This window comes from Canis lupus, chromosome X (assembly GCF_011100685.1).
Source record: "Canis lupus familiaris isolate Mischka breed German Shepherd chromosome X, alternate assembly UU_Cfam_GSD_1.0, whole genome shotgun sequence".
NCBI lineage: Eukaryota > Metazoa > Chordata > Mammalia > Carnivora > Canidae > Canis > Canis lupus.
Genome location: NC_049260.1, coordinates 37,787,273 through 37,808,433, shown reverse-complemented (window position 1 = coordinate 37,808,433; position 21,161 = coordinate 37,787,273).

Sequence of the window (21,161 nt, the reverse complement as noted above, 5' to 3'; positions counted from 1 at the left end):
ACTGAGAAAGGTTTGGTTAGGCTAATCAGAGTAACAGAGCAAAAGTTGTCCATTAGGCGTCTTGCCTTGGGCCAAAATGGCGGGGCTCTTCTATTGCTGCTGTGCTTGGTGGGGAATAGCTCAAGAAAGAGGCCTGAGCTACGGGGAATTCTGTGGTGGATCCAGCAGGAAACTGTCAAGTCAACTGCTCCCCACCATAGGCTCTCTTGAAGGGAGATGTGAGCAGCACACCTCCCCGGTGCCCTCAGAGAACAACTTGGCAGAAAACTGGTAGGAATTCCATGTAAACCCCTTCTGCTATTTCTCATCTTTACCTGAGCTCAGTCGTGGAGGAGGAATGTGATTTAGCCAGGTGTTGGGCCTGGCCAGGTCTCAACAGGAAAAGGCAAGGCACTCACGTTAGGATCATTGAAGGAGGGTTGATTTATAAAAGGTTTAATTAAAATATAGGTGGAGTGAAGAGGACTTGAAGAGATAGCGCAGGAAGCCAACGAGAAGCTGCTATTACTTCCATCAGATCAGAAGAGCTGAGGGGATGAAGCCATTAGGCGAAACCAGAACCAGAGTGAATCCTGTAGGGCAGGTCTTGTGAGAGGAACCATGACCTTCTTCATGGGACAAGCCCAGGGCAGCCTGGCAGGAGAGAGGCATGGGCTCAAAAGCCAATGGCACCCCCCGCCCCCCGTTTTCCCTTCTGATCTCCTCACTGCATTCACAGATTCCAGTGTCCTCTGGCTTCCGTTCTATACACAGCAGCTTCTTGGGGTGGAGAATAGTAAGGAGAAGGGATCTGGAAAATACCCTGCCCGGGTGACATTCCGAATACCTTGAACCTTTTGTTTTTCCTCATGTGAATACATGTGGTTTACACCTCACGCTAGACTGAATGCCTCAAGGGAAGAGATTCGGTCACCCAGCTTTGGGTCCCCAAGCCAAGGACCTAGAAGTTTGATGAGTTTCGCTGATCACGTTCTCCTTTATCTTTCCCTAGTCTTCTTTTCACTTCGTAAGAGTCTTTTCTTGAATGGTTGGATTTGGATGGCCTAGTGCCTGGTGTGATTTTCTCGGCCCAGGAAGCTCAGTCCAGAATTGGGGTGGCATCGAAGCCAGATCCCGACTTCTCCCTGTTCTCCTGGGCCTCTGGAAAAAGGATTTTCCCACTAGCTGAGCTTTTGCTGCCATCTTCTGGTGTCCTGTCACCACAACCGAGACTCTTCTAAGAATTGTAGTCACACCTCTGTTGCTGAGGGTGGGATTTAGGGGGAATGAAAACTAGACCTTGTTTAAAAACCAGCAGGCCCTGGTGGGCCCTCATCTGTTTTTGGTGAGAGGGCAGGAAAAGCTAGTATTTCAAGGAGCAGTAAAATAAAATTGTTCTGGTCTTGAGTTATGGTAACCCCAAATCTTGATTTTTTTAAAAAAATCTTACTACTATAGCTTTAATGAAAGGCTGAGATGTTAGCTACAGCCATCCTCTCACCTCTTCCCTGACTGACATCTTTATTAATGACTGTAAGCCTGAATAGAGCATACTTCTCTGCCACACTTGAGTCACCCAAAAGGGCAGGTACTGGCTTATAGCTTTTAAAAAATTGTTATAATAAAATATACATAAAACTTACCATCTTAATCGTTTTTACAGTGTACATACGGGGACTCCTGGGAGGCTCAGTGCCCGACTCTTGATTTTGGCTCATGTCATGATCCCAGAGCCCTGGGTTGGGCTCTGCACTTAACGTGGAACCTCCTTAAGATTTTCTACTTCTTCCCACCCCACCCCCACTCTCTCTCTCAAAAAATGAAATAAAGTGTATGTGCAAGTCAATGGCATTAAGTGCATTCAAATTGCTGGGCAACCATTGCCACCACCCATCTCCAGAGCTTGCTCATCTTCACAAACAGAAGTGCAGTGTCCATTTTCCCATTTCCTCCTTGCCCTGTCCCCTGGCAACCACCATTCAACTTTCTGCTTCTGTGAATTCAACTACTCTAGGGACCTCATGTAAGTAGAATCCTAGGGTATTTGTCCTTTAGTGACTAGCTTTTTTCTGCAACTTAACATAATGTTCTCAAGGTTCATTCATGTTGTAGCAAGTGTCAGAATTTCCTTCCTTTTTGTGGCCAAGTAATATTCCACTGTATAGATATAAATATGCACAAAATAGAGAATGTAGTAAACACTGATTTATATAAAAATGCCAGAGAAAATAGGCAATTTCGAGAAATGAAGCATTGCAGATGGAGTTACATTCCTCCTCCCCAATCCCATTCTCTTTCCTCCCTCCCCAAAGGCAATCCCTGTGCCAAAGTTGTTTTTTTTCCATTGTATGATTTTATTATTTTATTACATATTTAGTTTTCCAAAAAAACAATATGCAGCATTGTGCTTTTATATTCATAAACAGTATACTATATGTGTCATCCTGAGTTTTGCTTTTTTTTTTTTTGAAAGTTTTGGGAGGACTCTCAGGGTTCTTTTTTTAAAAATATTTTATTTATTTATTCATGAGAGAGGGAGAGAGAGAGAGAGAGAGAGAGAGGCAGAGACACAGGTAGAGGGAGAAGCAGGCTACATGCAGGAAGCCCGATGTGGGACTCAATCCCGGGTCTCCAGGATCACTCTCTGGGCCGAAGATGGCACTAAACCGCTGAGCCACCCGGGATGCCTGAGTTTTGCTTCTTTTATGCTGTTACTTTAAAGATTCACTCATGTTGATACATGTAGCTCTAATTCATTCTGTTTTTCTTTTTTTAAAAAAAATATTTTATTTATTTATTCATGAGAGACACACAGAGAGAGGCAGAGACATAAGCAGATGGAGAAGTAGGCTCCCTGCGGGGATCCCAAGATCACAACCTGAACCCGAGACAGACACTTAGCCACTGAGCCACCCAGGTGCCCCTCATTCTGTTTTTCTTTGCTATATAAGTGTGTGCATATGACAAATGAGCCATCCTCCTATTGCTAAACATTTAGGATATTTCCTTTCATTTTTAAATTTCTTTTGCTGTTAAAATAATGCTGCTATGAATATCCTTCTAACACGTCTCCTTGAGACCCTTCAATCTAGAATATTATCCGCTGAATTTGAACTGCTGAGCTGTGGGCCACATACATCTTCACTTTTACTAGATATTGCTAAATTCCTATTGGTATAGCAAAATACCACTTCAAATTTGGACAATAGCTTTGGAGAGTTTCCATTTTTCCACATTTTTGCCACCGTTTGGTATCAGCCTTCTTAATATCTGACAATCTGTTGGATATCTCATTGTTTTCATGTCCTTAATTTTAGGGACCATAATCATCTTTTTACATGTTTGCTGGTCATTTGGGATTTGCCTTCCATAGAAAGCTTAGGACTGATTTATACTTTAGAACTTGGAGCAGTTCTGAAACCGGAGACTGCTGAGAGCTTTGGGTGTGTGTTGATCAATTCACTTCCTGAAGCATTCAATTGAAAGCCTTTCAGTTGCCTGTTTCAGAGCTAGCTGCCACCAGAGGCCAGTACTGTACCACAATCTTAAAGTCCTGTTTACTGGGAACTTGTTTTCCATAGGATTCAAGATGGTGGGTCTTAATCACGGAAGGTAAATACAATTATGGATTTCTGGACATTTGTGTAAACAACTTGTCAAGATTAGAGTAAGCAAAGGCTATTAATCTTCAGAACAGAATTTCTGAGCAAGTTAAGCTGAGTCTTAATGTCTGAGTCCATGGTAGATTTCTGATCACTCCTCTGACAATCTTAAAATGTTGAAAGCAAACATCTTTTGAATGATTCTGTGCCAGGAACTGTGCTAAACACTTTTCAGATGCTGTCAGGTAATTCTGACTGTGGCTATGTGGGATAGGCCTTTTTTCTTCATCCATCAGATAGGGATAACCGAGTTAGAGGGGCTAAATAAATGGCTCACTAGCATGCAGCTAGTTAAATGTCATAAACATGGTCTTTCAAAATAGGCAGACTGGTTCCAAAGTTTGTATTCCCCACTATTATGCTACTCTGGTTCTCAACATATGCAATTCCGCAATCAACCCATGTCCAAATCCCCCAGGCGGTTTGTGCTTAGGAATAAGAATAAACTTAAGGAGTCAATCCCATTTACAATTGCACCCAAAAGCATAAGATACCTAGGAATAAACCTCACCAAAGATGTAAAGGATCTATACCCTCAAAACTATAGAACACTTCTGAAAGAAATTGAGGAAGACACAAAGAGATGGAAAAATATTCCATGCTCATGGATTGGCAGAATTAATATTGTGAAAATGTCAATGTTACCCAGGGCAATATACACGTTTAATGCAATCCCTATCAAAATACCATGGACTTTCTTCAGAGAGTTAGAACAAATTATTTTAAGATTTGTGTGGAATCAGAAAAGACCCCGAATAGCCAGGGGAATTTTAAAAAAGAAAACCATATCTGGGGGCATCACAATGCCAGATTTCAGGTTGTACTACAAAGCTGTGGTCATCAAGACAGTGTGGTACTGGCACAAAAACAGACACATAGATCAGTGGAACAGAATAGAGAATCCAGAAGTGGACCCTGAACTTTATGGGCAACTAATATTCGATAAAGGAGGAAAGACTATCCATTGGAAGAAAGACAGTCTCTTCAATAAATGGTGCTGGGAAAATTGGACATCCACATGCAGAAGAATGAAACTAGACCACTCTCTTTCACCATACACAAAGATAAACTCAAAATGGATGAAAGATCTAAATGTGAGACAAGATTCCATCAAAATCCTAGAGAAGAACACAGGCAACACCCTTTTTGAACTCGGCCATAGTAACTTCTTGCAAGATACATCCACGAAGGCAAAAGAAACAAAAGCAAAAATGAACTATTGGGACTTCATCAAGATAAGAAGCTTTTGCACAGCAAAGGATACAGTCAACAAAACTCAAAGACAACCTACAGAATGGGAGAATATATTTGCAAATGACACATCAGATAAAGGGCTAGTTTCCAAGATCTATAAAGAACTTATTAAACTCAACACCAAAGAAACAAACAATCCAATCATGAAATGGGCAAAAGACATGAACAGAAATCTCACAGAGGAAGACATAGACATGGCCAACATGCATATGAGAAAATGCTCTGCATCACTTGCCATCAGGGAAATACAAATCAAAACTACAATGAGATACCACCTCACACCAGTGAGAATGGGGAAAATTAACAAGGCAGGAAACAACAAATGTTGGAGAGGATGCGGAGAAAAGGGAACCCTCTTACACTGTTGGTGGGAATGTGAACTGGTGCAGCCACTCTGGAAAACTGTGTGGAGGTTCCTCAAACAGTTAAAAATATACCTGCCCTACGACCCAGCAATTGCACTGTTGGGGATTTACCCCAAAGATACAAATGCAATGAAACGCCGGGACACCTGCACCCCGATGTTTCTAGCAGCAATGGCCACTATAGCCAAACTGTGGAAGGAGCCTCGGTGTCCAACGAAAGATGAATGGATAAAGAAGATGTGGTTTATGTATACAATGGAATATTACTCAGCTATTAGAAATGACAAATACCCACCATTTGCTTCAACGTGGATGGAACTGGAGGGTATTATGCTGAGTGAAGTAAGTCAGTCAGAGAAGGACAAACATTATATGTTCTCATTCATTTGGGGAATATAAATAATAGTGAAAGGGAAAATAAGGGAAGGGAGAAGAAATGTGTGGGAAATATCAGAAAGGGAGACAGAACGTAAAGACTGCTAACTCTGGGAAACGAACTAGGGGTGGTAGAAGGGGAGGAGGGCGGGGGGTGGAAGTGAATGGGTGACGGGCACTGGGTATTCTGTATGTTAGTAAATTGAACACCAATAAATAAAAAAAAAAAAAAAAAAAAAAAAAAAAGGAATAAGAATAAACTTGAGCTAACAAGGGGAATCCTTTCTAAAACCGTCTCCCGGTGGTGGAGACACATCTGCTTATTTCTGAGGTCAGCTGTATCTTCTAGTAACAAGCCTTTTTTTTTCTTTTTTTGAAAAAAAAACTTACTCCTTTCTAAATCAGTTTCTAAGAATAACCCCAATTTTCTCTCATCCTGCCTCTTTGCAAACTTTCTCTGAATTTTACAGTGTCCAGGAAGAAGGCCCTTGTTTGTTTGGATTTTTTAAAAATTATTTATTTATTCATGTGAGACCCAGAGAGAGGGGCAGAGACAGAGGCAGAGGGAGAAGCAGGCTCCCTGTGGGGAGCCTGATGTGGGACTCGATCTCAGTACCCCGGGATCATGACCTGAGTGAAGGCAGACACTCAACCACTGAGCCACCCAGGCATCCCGAAGAAGATTCTTGTTTGCTAATGTTGCATGTGTTCCCGCAACTCTGTCCCCCTGCCCCCAAAGACTCCTAGGTTTTCATTTCTGTTCTTTCACTGGAGCTGGGTGCTCAGTTTATAAACTTACTTGCTAATTTTCATTAACGACTGGGTTTCTGTTAGAAATTTTGCGTTGCTGTGTAGGGGATAAAACGTCCATTTTCCCTTACCCTTCTGAGTTCTTGGCTGAGAATGCTGTGATAAAAAGAAATTAACAAGAGAGAAACAAAAAGTTTATTGATATCTACACATGTGAGATACCCAGGGAAAAATGAGTAGCTCTAAGAGGTGGCAAAGAATTCAGACTTAACTACCATCTTCAACTAAAGACAAGAGAAAAGAAAAGTGTGGGTGTGGGAGGCCAGTTATGGGAAGTTACCAGACAAAGCACAGTAAACAAGAGAAGGTTGTCAGGCAGATAGAAGTTTGCCTTCTCCATTGGTAAGAGTTTCTAGAAAGTTAGCCTTTTCCTGTTGTTACAGAAAGGGAGACATCCTTGCAAATGGAGATTTCCCTTAGAAATGTAAATGTCTCTTTGGAAAGGGTAACTTTTTACTCGGTTTTCAAATTTTCTCCTGTGTCTGATCTTTCTCAAAATAATCCAACCAACATAATCCTTATACCAAAGAGACATATTTTGGAGTGGCATATTTACAACCCTTCAGCACTATCTTTGACAATTTGGTAACACTACTCCTCATAGAATTGAAGTTTGGCATAAAAGAAACCTCTTGGGGGCGCCTGGGTGGCTCAGTTGTTTAAGTGTCTGCCTTCAGCTCAGGTCATGATCCCAGGATCCTGGGATTGAGCCCCCATGGGCTCCCTGCTCAGTGGGGAGTCTGCTTCTCCCTCTCTCTGTGTCCCTCCCCCCTGCTCATGCTCACATATGCATGTGCACACTCTTTTCTCTCTCTCTCTGCCAAATAAATAAAGAAAATATTTTAAAATGAGAAACCTCTTGGACATCTCTACAAGCGTTCTTGGCTCTACCTGTTGTTCTAGTGACCGCTGTGGTGGCCAGTTCTGACAAGGCTCTAGCCATTTTACACAGGGGCCACCAAACAGCCCTTGGCCCTGGGCAAATGCTGGATCTACTTTGCTTTCTGCCCTGGGACATTTCTGACCCTGCTTCTTGTCCTTCAAGGGAATTAATAATACCAGTAGGATGTCCCTTGATCAAAGGAGGATGGGAACTAATGGGCAAGTGCTTCCTTTTCTTCCCTAGGCAGGTAATTCTCAGACACATTTCATAAGTTTCTAAAAAAGGTTCTGAAGTCAGATCCCAACAGTCCCTCTTAGGAGTGCCCAACTTGATAACATGTCCTCATATTGAATTGCCCTCCTTCTGTCACCCTGTCACCCATCTCTTGTCCCACATTCCTGCTTCCTGGATAGCACCTCCAAATAAGCTGCTGTTGAAACCCATGACCAAACACAACGAGGAGTACACCTATAATAATGATAATAGAAGATAGGTCTATTTAGCTTGCTTGTTGAAATAAGGGAGAGTACATGCCAGGGGCCTCTCAGTAACAAGGAAGAGAGAGGGGCTTCTTATAGGGCTTAGGTGTTGTGTTGGTTGATCCTGAGGAGGATTTAACAAAGTGGGGATCAGTTCTAATATGGATGTCATTAGGCAGCAGGGTTAATTCAGTAATTGATTATTTTTCCTAATTTTTATTTAGGACTTGGGAGGATTAAAGAGGGGCTAGGGTTGTCATTGCCAAGAAGCATCATTCACAGTAGTCAGAAAAGGGAATGTTAACTTACAGTGTGCGTGTGTGTGTGTGTTGTTGTAGAGTGGCCTTGTTCCTGTCATGTTTCAAATGCTGTCACAGCCAACTTGCCTGGATATTGAGGATAATTCTGTGAGCAGTGTTTATGTGCTGATAGGAACATCATCGCTTGGCCCTTAGCAGTGTGGTTTTCACTTGTTCTTTCTTTCTTTCTTTCTTTCTTTCTTTCTTTCTTTCTTTCTTTCTTTCTTTCTTTCTTTCTTTCTTTCTTTCTTTCTTTTCTTTCCTTTCTTTCCTTTCTTTCTTTTCTCTCTTCTCTTCTCTTCTCTTCTCTTCTCTTCTCTTCTCTTCTCTTCTCTTCTCTTCTCTTCTCTTCTTTCTCTTCTCTTCTCTTCTTTCTTTTCATATTTAAAGTAATCTCTGTGCTCAGTGTGGGGCTCAAACTCATGACCGCAAGGTCCAGAGTCATATGTTCTATGGACTGAGCCAGCTGGTGCTCCTGGTTTTCACTTCCTTTTTACCTACTCACAGACCTTAGCCTAGGTCCCTCCAAAGCAGAGCCTGAGGAAACAAAACTCTGGCATTAAGGTCAGACTAGTTTTCTGATCAAGCAGCTCTGCCCTGTCTCTCGTGCCTGGTCTGCTTTTGCATGTGTTCTTTCTTCCGAGGATGTCCTTTTGTTGTGCCTGGTGAAAGGCTGTCTACTCTTCAGTGTTTAGCTTCGACATCCCTTCATCCATGCTGCCCTACTGGACTCCACCAGGCCAAGCAATGATAGAGAGGTTCATCTCTGTGCCCGAAAAATACCATGCCTGCCTCTCTGGTAGCACGTCTTGCATTGTTTTATAATTTGGTCTTCTCTGACAAGGCGTGAGAGACAAAGCTGTTCGACGTCAGAGCATAGGGTTCTCTTTCCATCACCATTGCATTGGAAAATCATAGAAACAAGCATTCATCAAAATTGACATTTAAAAACAATTGGCATTTAATGCTTACTCTAGGTACTAGATACGGTTCTAGGACACTGATTACAAACAAGACTGTTTGGTTAGGAATCCTGTAAATAATTTGAAAAAATATCAAATTGAAATTTGATAGCCACCATTTGGCCACAAGTGACATTGTTTTTTTTTTTAAGATTTTATTTGTTTATTCACGAGAGACAGAGGCAGAGGGAGAAGCAGGCTCCCTGTCAGGAGCCTGACACGGAGCTTGATTCCAGGACCCCAGGATCATGACCTGAGCCAAAGGTGGACACTCAATCACTGAGCCATCCAGATACCTTGCAAGCAACATTGCTTAGGCAAATTCTTCCACACATTCCATATAGGAATCCTATGAATAATAAAAAATACCAAATCAAAGTTTGATAGCCACCATTGGCCACAAGTGACATAGCTTAGGCAAATTCTTCCACATTTTGCTTACAGGATCATTTTATGTCATTAAGCTTCACCAGCCTACCATTCCTTCAGCATGTTGGCCACCTTCCCATCTTAGTTCATGTGTGCACAATCTACCCATCACCTGGAAGGAAGGCACTGCCTTGTCTCTCTGCCTCATCACAAGTTAGTGGCATGCAGACAACAGATAGAAAAGGATGTGGTCTGAATGCTCAGGAGAAGTAGTGACATCTGACCCCAGCTGTCAAGTGTGGAACACTTGGCCCTCAGTTTTCACTGCCCAGCAGCCCGCCACTGCATTTCACTAAATAAGGGACAACATGCTCTCTGCACATGTAGTAACAATCTCTCCATGAGCTTCATGCCTTTGCTCAGTAGGACTCAGGGTCATCAGGTTTCTTCTTTTGTGAGGGGCCTAGAAGTCTTTTGAGAAATAACTCCTCAGAACAAACCAGATGGTCTCAACTATCCTTCTGAGGAACAACGCCCCTGGCTTCAATGGTTGGGTTGATTTTGATCCTCCCACTCTATTGATCCTCTGGGATAGCTCTCAGTGACCAGCACCTGAATCTCGGGGTGAGAGGCTACAAGCCATAATGGAGAGAATGGTCACACTCCAATATCTGCGACTCAGGAGTTAATTTACGTTTATTTCCAGGATAACCTTGAACACGCAGAGATATGACGGTGGTGTGTGTGTGTATGTGTGTGTGTGTGTGTGTGTGTTAATTGTCCCCACTTCTGAGGAAAATCTAGCCCATCTGTGCTGGAGCAGGAGCTCTGTATAACCTACTAAGCTCCAACATTATGTTAAGGGCCTCACCTATGATGGCAGGTTTTATAAACTGAAGGGTTAGTGCCTTTCGAGGGCCTGAGCGCGGTGACATCTCAGCTACTGGGAAGCACGCAGCAGGAGGAAAGAGAAATGGCGGACACCATGGAATGGCAGAGAAATATACTTGTAAGCTCAGGGGAGGTGTCCCTGGGGATTCCCAGAAATGGTGCCTCCCCACCTCTACCACCACCCAGGCTGGAAGATCGTGTTGGAGCAGGTGTGGGCATCAGATTCAGAGAAATATTACTGATGACTGTGACTTGTACAATTGTGTATTCACATAGGATTCCCCAGGAATCAGGACAGGCCATTTAAAAACAAATTAGAGAAATTGGCCCTCGGGGGTTCTTACTGGGATGTGAAAACATGGCTTTATATATTAATGTTCCCAAATCACAGTAGGTTCAGGGAAAGATAACATCCCAAGATACAAAGCCCTGAGTTTCTTTTGTCTTCCTATAGTCATATGAGCAGAGTTCAGCCTTTCTCTCCAAGTCCTCCTTTTTATAATAAGCCAAGAATAATGCTTGACTCAGCCCTAAGGGTCCATCCTGATTGCTAGGCTTTGAAGAAGAGAAAAGCAGAGAAGCTGCCCACAACTCCAAGGGGTACCACTTGTCTTGCCTTGCATTTCGATTCTGCCTCTATCAAGTGACCTTTGATGATTGAGGTGCTTGATGTGGGGCTAGTTACTTCCCAAGTTGCCCACAATTACAGACTATCTCATTCTTGCATGGGTCTCCAAGTTACAGTCCTTTATCTACGAGGGCTTTGTTACTTAGCGAGCTTTGTTACTTAAGGCCTTCACCGACAGGCACTTCCCTGGGTCAGATTCCACAAGCAGGAGGAGCTTTGGGGCAGATTCCTGCTGTCAGATTATCTGCCAACCCATAACTATATGCCCCCTCAGCACTGGAGATGCTGGCATAGGAGCCACTGTCCTATGCGAGTGATCTTCACCACTTGTAGGAAGATTTTGTTATCAAGACGTGGCCAGGGATTCCTGGGTGGCTCAGCCTTGAGCATCTGCCCTCAGCTCAGGGCGTGATCCCAGGATCTGGGGATCAAGTCCCACATCAGGCTTCCCGTAGGGAGCCTGCTTCTCCCTCTGCCTATGTCTCTGCCTCTCTCTCTGTGGCTCTCATGAATAAATAAATAAAATCTTAAAAAAAAAGATTGGCTATCTTTTCTATCACCAGGTCCTAGCTAGAAACACCTCTAACCACCAAAATGGGTTTCAGTAACTTTGAATCTCAGCAATTAGTTTGTGTGTTTTTTTAAAAAGATTGTATTTATTTATACATGAGAGACACAGAGAGGCAGAGACATAGGCAGAGGGAGAAGCAGGCTCCCCGCTGAGCAGGGACTTGATCCCAGTACTCTGGGATCATGACCTGAGCCAAAGGCAGTCAACCACTGAACCACCCAGGTATCCCTAGTTTGTGGTTTTAGCCTCATCCTTCACAGAAGGTCCTTGGCAATTCTAATTCACGGAAATGGGCAGAGGTTGGGGGGGTGGTGCGGGTGGCTGGGTGATTCTGCCCCAATTATCAAAAGGGCTAGAGCTCCAAATCTTCTTTCCCTAACAGTGAGTTCCTGTTTACCTTGCTTTTGTGCAACCAAAGGGGAACTTCTATTTCCTACAAATTGAGGAGGGTTGGCTCTAAAGTGATTTAGTGTCTTCATTGCTATACATAGAAATGATTCTCAGGGCAATGATTACTTATAAATTACCAGGAAAAAAACCCCAAACATTTGGCCTTATTGACTACCCCACAAATTGTCCCTGTGTTGTTTATGTAGACTATAAATGAGGAGTTCACCATTTTGTTCACTGTTATGGTCATTGGTGTTGCTCCTTTCAGGCTGTCTACTTTCTGGATACATGGTAAGATTAAACTTCCCACTCGGGGATCCCTGGGTGGCGCAGCGGTTTGGCGCCTGCCTTTGGCCCAGGGCGCGATCCTGGAGACCCGGGATCGAATCCCACATCGGGCTCCCGGTGCATGGAGCCTGCTTCTCCCTCTGCCTGTGTCTCTGCGCCTCTCTCTCTCTCTGTGACTATCATAAATAAATAAAAAAAAAAAATTAAACTTCCCACTCCTTTGTTGTTAAGTGGAATCACATGACCCATTTTGGCCAATGAGTTATGAGGTCTTCCTAGTGGGAAAGCCTCCTGAGCTAATCTTCTACCTCAGCCACTGGCAATGCTTCCAGTGATGGCCACTCTCTTAGCTTGGGGCCCAAACTTGAGAACAAATAAAATAAAACCACAGCCAACCCATGAAGAAGATGTGATGGCGGGGGGGCACTTGGGTGGCTCAGTGGTTGAGTGTCTGCCTTTGGCTCAGGTTGTGATCTGGAGGTCCTGGGATCGAGTCCCACATGGGGCTCCCCGCAGGGAGCCTGCTTCTCCCTCTGCCTATGTCTCTGTTTCTCTCTGTATCTCTCATGAATAAATAAACAATCCCACCCCCCAAAAAACCCAGAAACTTAACTCACGAGGATAAAGGAGAAGAGCTCCTACCCTGCAGGTTTTCTGTTTAGAGAAACATACTGTGGACATAGAATGTTTCTTAATGATGAGAAGAATCATTTGTTTCCTCTACTCCTGGATAGTTATTATTTAGCTGGGAACAAGAACACAAAACAGGTCAAAAGGACAGAGTCTGCAGCTTCTGCACATGGTGATAAAAATAATATGCTTTGGGTTTTTATAATCATCTTTGGTAGCTACTGACTCATTAAGTATGATATGCCCTACAGGTTGTCCTCACTGACACTGAACCAGAAGTTACGGGCCCGTGCTTAACCGTTCCACAATTACCTTTCTCAGGATGTTAATTATCAACTTGAATTTCTCTCATGGATGACTCGGTGGGCTGTAATAGCCCTGATGGTAAATACCCGTGGCAGGGCTGGGAAGCAATCATTTCCCTAAAGAGGGACTGGTGGGGCAGCCTGGGTGGCTCAGCAGTTTAGCACTGCCTTCGGACTGGGGTGTGATCCTGGAGACCCGGGATCGAGTCCCATGTTGGGTCCCTGCCTGGGGCCTGCTTCTCCCTCTGCCTGTGTCTCTGCCTCTCTCTCTCTCTCTCTCTCTCTCTCTCTCTCTCTCTGTGTGTGTCTCATGAATAAATAATAAAAAAATCTTTAAAAAAATAAAGAGGTAGAAGGGGAGGAGGGCGGGGGGTGGGAGTGAATGGGTGACGGGCACTGGTGTTATTCTGTATGTTAGTAAATTGAACACCAATAAAAAAAAATAAATAAAATAATAATAAAAAAAAAAAAAAGAGGGACTGGATCACTAAGACAGAAATGGTCTCATAAATCTTAGTGCCTGGCAGGTCTCTGCCAGCTGAGAGAAGCCATGTGGCATATTCAACACTGCGGGCTCAGCAGGACTAGAATTACTTTGCTGTGGCACAGCCGACTTATCTGGAGGAAACTATGTCTTGGAAAGAATGATTTCGCCTTGAATCATAATCGTACTTCTCTTGCACCTTTACTCACTGGTTTGTGTTCCAGTTGGGTCTTCTAGGAAGCAGAGTCTGAGGCAGAATTAAAAATGCAAGTAGTTTAGGGGCACCTGGGGGGCTCAGTCAGTGAACTGTCTGCCTTCAGCTTGCATCCTGATCCCAGGGTCTTGGGATCGAGTCCCGCATCAGGCTCCTTGCTCAGTGGGGAGTCTGCTTCTCCCTCTCCCTCTGCTCCCCCTGCCCCTGGCTCATGCCCCTGGCTTGTGCTCTTTCTCTCTCAAATGAGAAAAGATGAAACTAGTTTATTGGGGGACAAATGCCCATGGAAAGTGAGCCAGAGGAAGCAGGATTGCCCAGGCAAAGCCTTCAGACAGTGATGCGGGGCTGATTCCCGAGGAAGGGGACTGAGAACTGGGCAGAATTCCCTCAGACTTGGCATATATGGTTAGGCCTCTGACAACCCAATGGGGAGCCCTAAAGCAAAGGCGACTCATTAGAGGTCTCACTGTCCCGTTCAACAGAAATGGTTAGACTCTCCTGCCCCTGCCTTGCTCAGTCAGCATCTGGGGCTTCTGGGAAAACAGCCTTGGCTTAAAAGACAGAAGCCATTAGCTAACTGCAGTTCTCGCAGCTCCTGACCAGTTCGTTCTGGAAGGGAGAGCAGAATGGTGCACCTCCATGCTCATCACATGTGGCATCATCTTTTTGGAAGTGCAGCGTGGATTCGTTTGGGGGTTTACATCAGTGCAAAAATAACGACAGGGCGGTAAATAGGACCTCAGAGTCCTAATGATTAGGGATTGAGATAAATGACACTTGGGGGAGGATAGCTTTGGGATCATCTGTGGCTCTACCTTTAGAGTTGGGGGTTAACCTTTGGCAAATCTTTTCCTAACTTCTCTGAGCCTTGGTTTCCTAATAGATGAAATGGGAATGTCTACATGGAGTGATAATTGTCAGGGTTAAATGTCAGTTTAAAAAATTCACTTTGTAAAGCACCCGGCATAATTTTTTAGTGCATCATCTTTCTCTTTTTTAGGTGAAGGCTGACCTTTTAAATTAAGCTCAATTAGCCTGATTAAGACCATTTTGGGAGCTGGAGTCTCAAGAAGAGAGCTGCCTGATTATTTCAGGATTATTAAAATATCTTAATCGGTATTCACATGTTGGGTTTCTTTCACCTGCAACTAAAAATTAGATAAGGCAAAAGAGGAATTTATTGGCTTATGTAAGCAATCTGTAAGAAGGCCAGAGATGATAATGGATTCGGAAATCATTGGAACCAGGGGTGGAAATGCCACAGGACCCTACTCTTCACCTTCCTCCTTGGCTTCTTTGTTTTAGCTTCGTTCTCTCAGGCTCTCATTTTCTCCAGGACAACAAATCAGATCTCCTGTTCCTCTGGTGGTGAAGCTGGGAGGGCTTATTTATGTGAATGTGGCACTGCTAGTGAATTGTCTGTCTTTCATTCTAATTCAGAAGATCTTGTTGGGATGCCTAGCAGGCGGGCACAAGCAGTGGAGCATGAGACTCTTGATCTTAGAGTGAGTTTGAGCCGCACGTTGGGCATAGAGATTACTTTTATTTTTTATATTATTTTATTTTATTTTTAAAAAGATTTTATTTATTTATTTATTTATTTTGAGAGAGAGCACACAAGAGAGCACAGGCAGTGGAGAGGGAGAAGCAGCCTCCCTGCCAAGCAAGGAGTCAGATGCAGGGCTCGATCCCAGGGCCCCATGGTCATGACTTGTGGCAAAGGTAGACACTTAACCGACTGAGCCCTGAGGTTAATTTTAAAAAAGAAAAAAAGATCTTGTTAAGAGCAATCTCCACCTAAATCAGATAGAGTGAGGAGGGGTAGAGCAGTTGATTGAAAATGTGGTTTTCCCAAACCTATTTCCTTTGAGGTCAGTACCCTGAACTAAAGATCTCCACTATACCAGATTGGAGATGAAGCAGACATAGCCTTTGTGTTTTCAGCTCTTTCTTTTTCCATCCCAACCTTTAGCAGTGAGCTAAATTTATGATAGTGAGGGGTACAGTTGGACTGTGGGGTTAAGAATGATCTTTTTGTCTTTTTTTAAAGATTTTATTTATTTATTTGAGAGAGAGAGACACAGAGATAGCGACCAAGATAGCACACATAGGGGGGTAGAGGGAGAAGCAGACTCCCTGCTCAGCAGGGCTCGATCTCAGGACTCTGGGATCATGACCTGAGCTGAAGGCAAGTGCTTAATCGATTGAGCCACACAGGTGCTCCCTTTTGTCTTTTTTTTTTTTTTTAAGATTTATTTAGTTGAAGGAGGGAGAGGGAGAGGGGAGAGAGAGAGAGAGAGAGAGAGAGAGAGAGAGGCATAGGGGGAATCTCAAGCAGACTCCCCATTGAGCAAGAAGCCTGATGTGGGGCTTGATCTCAAGACCCTGAGATCATGGCCTGAGCCAAAGGCAGATGCTTAACCCACTGAGCCACCCAGGCGCCCCCCTCATCTTCTTTATCCATTCATCTATCAGTAGACACTTAGGCTGCTACCATAATTTGGCTATTGTAAATAATGCTGTAGTAAATATAGGGTCCATGTATCCCTCTGAATTAGTGTTTTTAAAAAAGATTTATTTATTTTAGAGCTAGGAGAGGGGTAGAAGGAGAGGAGAGAGAAGACTCCCCACTGAGCAAGGAGCCCGATGTGAGGGCTGATCCTACAACCCTGAGATCATGACCTGAGCTGAAATCAGGAGTCCTGACACTTAACCAAGTGGGCCACCCAGGCACCCCTCTATTTTTAATTTTTTGGAAGAATTTCCATGCAGTTCTCCATAGTCTCTATACCAATTTATGTTCCCATCAATAGCCCACAAGGGTGTTTTCTCCCAGTTCTGGCCAACACTTGTTATTTCTTGTCTTTTTGATCACAGACATTCTATCAGGTATGAGATGATATCTCATTGTGATTTTGGTTTGCATTCCCCTGATGTTTAGGGAAGTTGTGTCCCTTTGGATATGGAGCTATTGGCTACTTGTATATGTATATCTCCTTTAGAAAAATAGGTCTGTTCAGATCTTTGTTCATTTTATTGTTTATTTGGGGGGGTTTGGCTATTGAATTGATGAGTTCTGTATTTTGGATATTAACCCCTTATCAGATATGATTTGCAAATATTTTATTATTTTTTTAAGATTTTAGTTGTTTATTCATGAGAAACACACAGAGAGAGGCAGAGACCTAGGCAGAAGGAGAAGCAGGTTTCCCACAGGGACCCTGATGTGGGACTGATCCCTGGGATCATGCCCTGAGCCAAAGGCAGACGCTCAACCGCTGAGCCACCCAGGCACCTCAGGTTTTTTTTTTTTTTATTGTTTGTGCTTTAGGTGTTCTATTCAAAGAATCAGTGTGAAAACCCCTGTCAGGGAGCTTTGTTCCTATATTTTCTTCTATGAGTTTTTGTGGTTTCAAGTATTAAATATTTATTATGTCTAAGCTATTATTTCTGTGGGTCAAAAAATCACCTTAACTGGATAATTCTGGCTGTGGTTTCCTCCTGAAATTACATTCAAGATGGCAGCCAGGCTCCAGGCATCTGAAGGCTTGACTGAGGGCAGAGGCTCTGCTTGCAAGATCTCACTTACTTGCATGGTGGTTGGTGGGAGGCCTCACTTCCTTGCCACAAGGGCCACTCCTTAGGGCCACTTGAGTGTCTTCAAGGCCTGGCAACTGACTTCTTCACAGTGAGTGATCTGAGAGGCAGCAAAGAAGAAGCCACAATGCCTTTATGACCTGGTCTTGGCAGTCACACACCATAATCCATTTTTGTCATATGCTATTTTCGTTAGAAGCAAATTACGGATTCCAATTCATGCTTAAGGGGAGGGTTATCAGTCTCCACCTTTTGAGGGGAGGTGTGTTAAAGAATTTGTGGACATATTTTAAAACCACTGGAGTGAGTATGAGAGGATATGGGCCGGGCACCAACAGCATTTGCTAATGGTGAGTCTATATCCTGCTTTCTGTATGTTGCCAATCTGGGTTCTTACAGTTCTTGGCAGAAGGCACTAAGGATCAATTAATCTGTCAATTGCTTTTTAACATTCACTTCATCCCTTTCCAAACACGTATATATTCTCTTCCTGCTCTCTGTTCTTCTGTACTCTGTGTTTCCTCCAAAAGGTCAACATTTTTTTTTTTTTTACCACTAGGCTAATGGATCTCAAATAAATTACTTCTTCATGTCAGTCTTTATATCGTACTACTCCAGAGGCATCGCCACATTATAATTTAAAGACTGTGATGCTGTGTGTACCTTGGTGGCACACATGCACCCCTCTAATCTTTTTACTAAGAGCTCTAAGTTTGCGTATGTGGTCTGCCTAAGGATTAGTCCTTCACTGTCCAAGGACATTGATAACCCGGGCCTTAGACTTTTTGTCTACATATAAAATTCCTTGTGCCTAGTATCACCACTTTTCTATTTTAATACTACCTTTATTACCTTTACCTCATGGATCTTTATAGCTCTTTTTTCTTCCTCTTCAATGTTATATATTTGACATTTTCTGGAGAGTTATTCTCTTTACATCTAGTATGTATGTATGTATGTATGTATGTATGTATGTATGTATGTGTGTATCTCTACGCCCAATGTGGAACTCAAACTCATGACCTAGAGATCAAGAGTTTGGATGCTTTACCAACTGAGTAGCCAGGCTCCCCCTGGAGACTAATTTTATTTTTTAATTTTTAAATATTTTATTTATTTATTTTAGAGAGAGAGTGTGTGGGGTAGAGGGAGGAGCAGAGGGTCAGGGCCAAGCAGAATCTGCACTGAATAGATTTGGAGTCTCTCCAACTCAGGAGAGGGAGAATCTCCAGCAGACTCCCTGCTGAGCAAGAAGCTCCATGTGAGGTTCAGTCCCAGGACCCTGAGATCATGGCCTGAGCCAGAATCAAGAGCTGGATGCTTAACCGACTGTGCTGCCCAGGTGCCCCCTGGAGAATAATTTTTGAAGAAAGTGTGAAACAAACTATATGACTCTCTTAGACTCTACCTTAGGCTCTCCCAAACTGAAGACTCAAGTCCAGGTGGTTTATTTGGGAGTGGACTTCATGAGGCAAGAGTGGAGAAGTGGGGAGGTGAGATGGGAAAGGTGGAAAGTGAAATATCAGAATACATAATTGAGGTCATTGCTATGAGGGAGAGGGTCTTCGTTCCACTTGGACCTCCTAAAAAGTGTAAAGAAATTGACGGGAGGCCATAACTTCTGTTTATTACCCTATCACTCCATTCCTCCTATTTACAAATTGCCCCTGGAGTCATTACTTTCCCACCCTTGTGGATCTCGCTTACCTGCAGGCAGAGAAAACTGCTAATACTTTGGCGAAGGTCCTAGAGCAAAAAGCTAAAAGGAGAGATGTGGCTTGAGCTGAGATAAAGGTAGAAGTGGGTTTTTGTTGTTTTTTGTTTTTTCTGAATTTATTTATTCATGAGACACAGAGAGAGGCAGAGACATAGGCAGAGGGAGATGCAGGCTCCCTGCGGAGATCCCAATGTGGGACTTGATCCCAGGACCCTGGGATCACAACCTGAGCCAAAGGCAGACTCTCAACCACTGAGCCACCCAGGTGCCCCATAAGTGTATCTTTGTACAGAACTGTCCACCATAGTTTGTTTGAAATCAGAGGAGGACCCAGAAGATCTAATTAAGGTACTAGAGCACCTCTTACCATGGCCAAGTAGTGGATGTTGAGACACTTGCTGGGTCGAATGATAAAACCCTGATGGCAGATAACTGTCAGGGATTGAAGTTGCTGAGGCAGATGGGCCTAGGAGTTTACCTGGTAGGCCGGCACTCAGAAATCTTGACTCAGAAAGAAAACCATAACTTACATTGAAATAGGAGCATGATGTAGACAGGCAGGGATGACTAGAAGGCAGAACTTAGCAAGACACAGGTCAGCAAAGAAACAGTTATATAAATGCAAGTGACTCTTTGCTAGAAGAGTCAGTGTACAAAGATGATTTTCCAGGAGGCCAGGTATGAGTCAGACTTACAGTGGGGCTGCTAGCAGAGTTTGGTATCTGGGGGATGGAAGTGAGGCCAGGGCAAACACTGGGAGAGAGGGGAAACGTAAAAGCGACATAGTCTATGGGGTGCCTGGGTGGCTCAGTCAGTTGAGCATCTCAACTCCTGATTTGGCTCAGGTCATGATCTCAGGGTCATGTGATGGAGATCGAGCCCCCTCACTCCCATAGGCTCTGAGCTCAGCAGGGTGTCTGCTTGGGATTCTTCTCCCTCTGCCCCTCCCCCTGCCCATGCAAGCTCTCTGTCTCTCTCTCTCAAAATCAACCAACCAATCAATTTATCTTTTTTAAAAAGATTTTTATTTATTTATTCATGAGAGATACAACAGAGAGAGAGAGAGAGGCAGAGACAAGGAAGAGGGAGAAGCAGGCTCCCTGTGGTGAGCCTGATGCGGGATTTGATCCCAGGACCCTGGGATCACGATCTGAGCCAAAGGCATAAGCTCAACCACTGAGTCACCCAGGTGTCCCAATTTATCTATCTTTAAAAAAAAAACAGCAACATAGTTCATATGGAGTCTTGTTTGACTGGCAAGGCTGAAAACAAGAGGACTGAAGTGACACAGAAGGTTCTAGAGGAATTGATAGGCTAGAGGGGAATGAGTATGGTATTGATAGAAGGTTGAAGGAGCATGAGGTTCTCTACAGAAGGTTGTCCTGAATGGGCTGTGGTCACACACTTGGGTGTCATTCTTGAGAAGCAAGACTCTATGTAAAAGCTAATGTATGGCCAATCTGGGACCTGATCATTCCATTTCTTTAATGGTTCCTGACTGTCCATTTCTTCTTTCCCCACTACCAGTTTCTAGTTTGGGTCTCCACAGACTATGGCAACCATCTGCTAACCAGTCCCCTTTCCTGACTCTTGACTTTTCTAATCTGTTCTCCACAAAGCTGCCGATGCAGTAATAAGCATATCTATTCAGTTATTCTCCTGCCTATTGATCATTATTTGATAATCAGGCTAGCCACACTCTATTCTAGGAGGCCCTATCCCTAACCTTTGGGCTGGATGAGTCTCTCTTCTTTCTATGGCACCTGGTTCTTAACAGTCCTACATTATCCCAAATATCCTGTAATTGCATGTTTGGATCTGAAGACCATGTCTTTGACTTTATGTCTCTAGTTCTATTATACTCCCTGAAGTAAAGAAGACTTCACATTTTTAAAATAAGTTAAAGAATTTACTTCTTTCCCAAAGATGTTGCAAGACAGCCTTTTTCTTCTTTTTTATAGGTTTTTTCTCCCCTCTGTTTTAGGGTAAAGAAAAGGGTATCTCTGGCC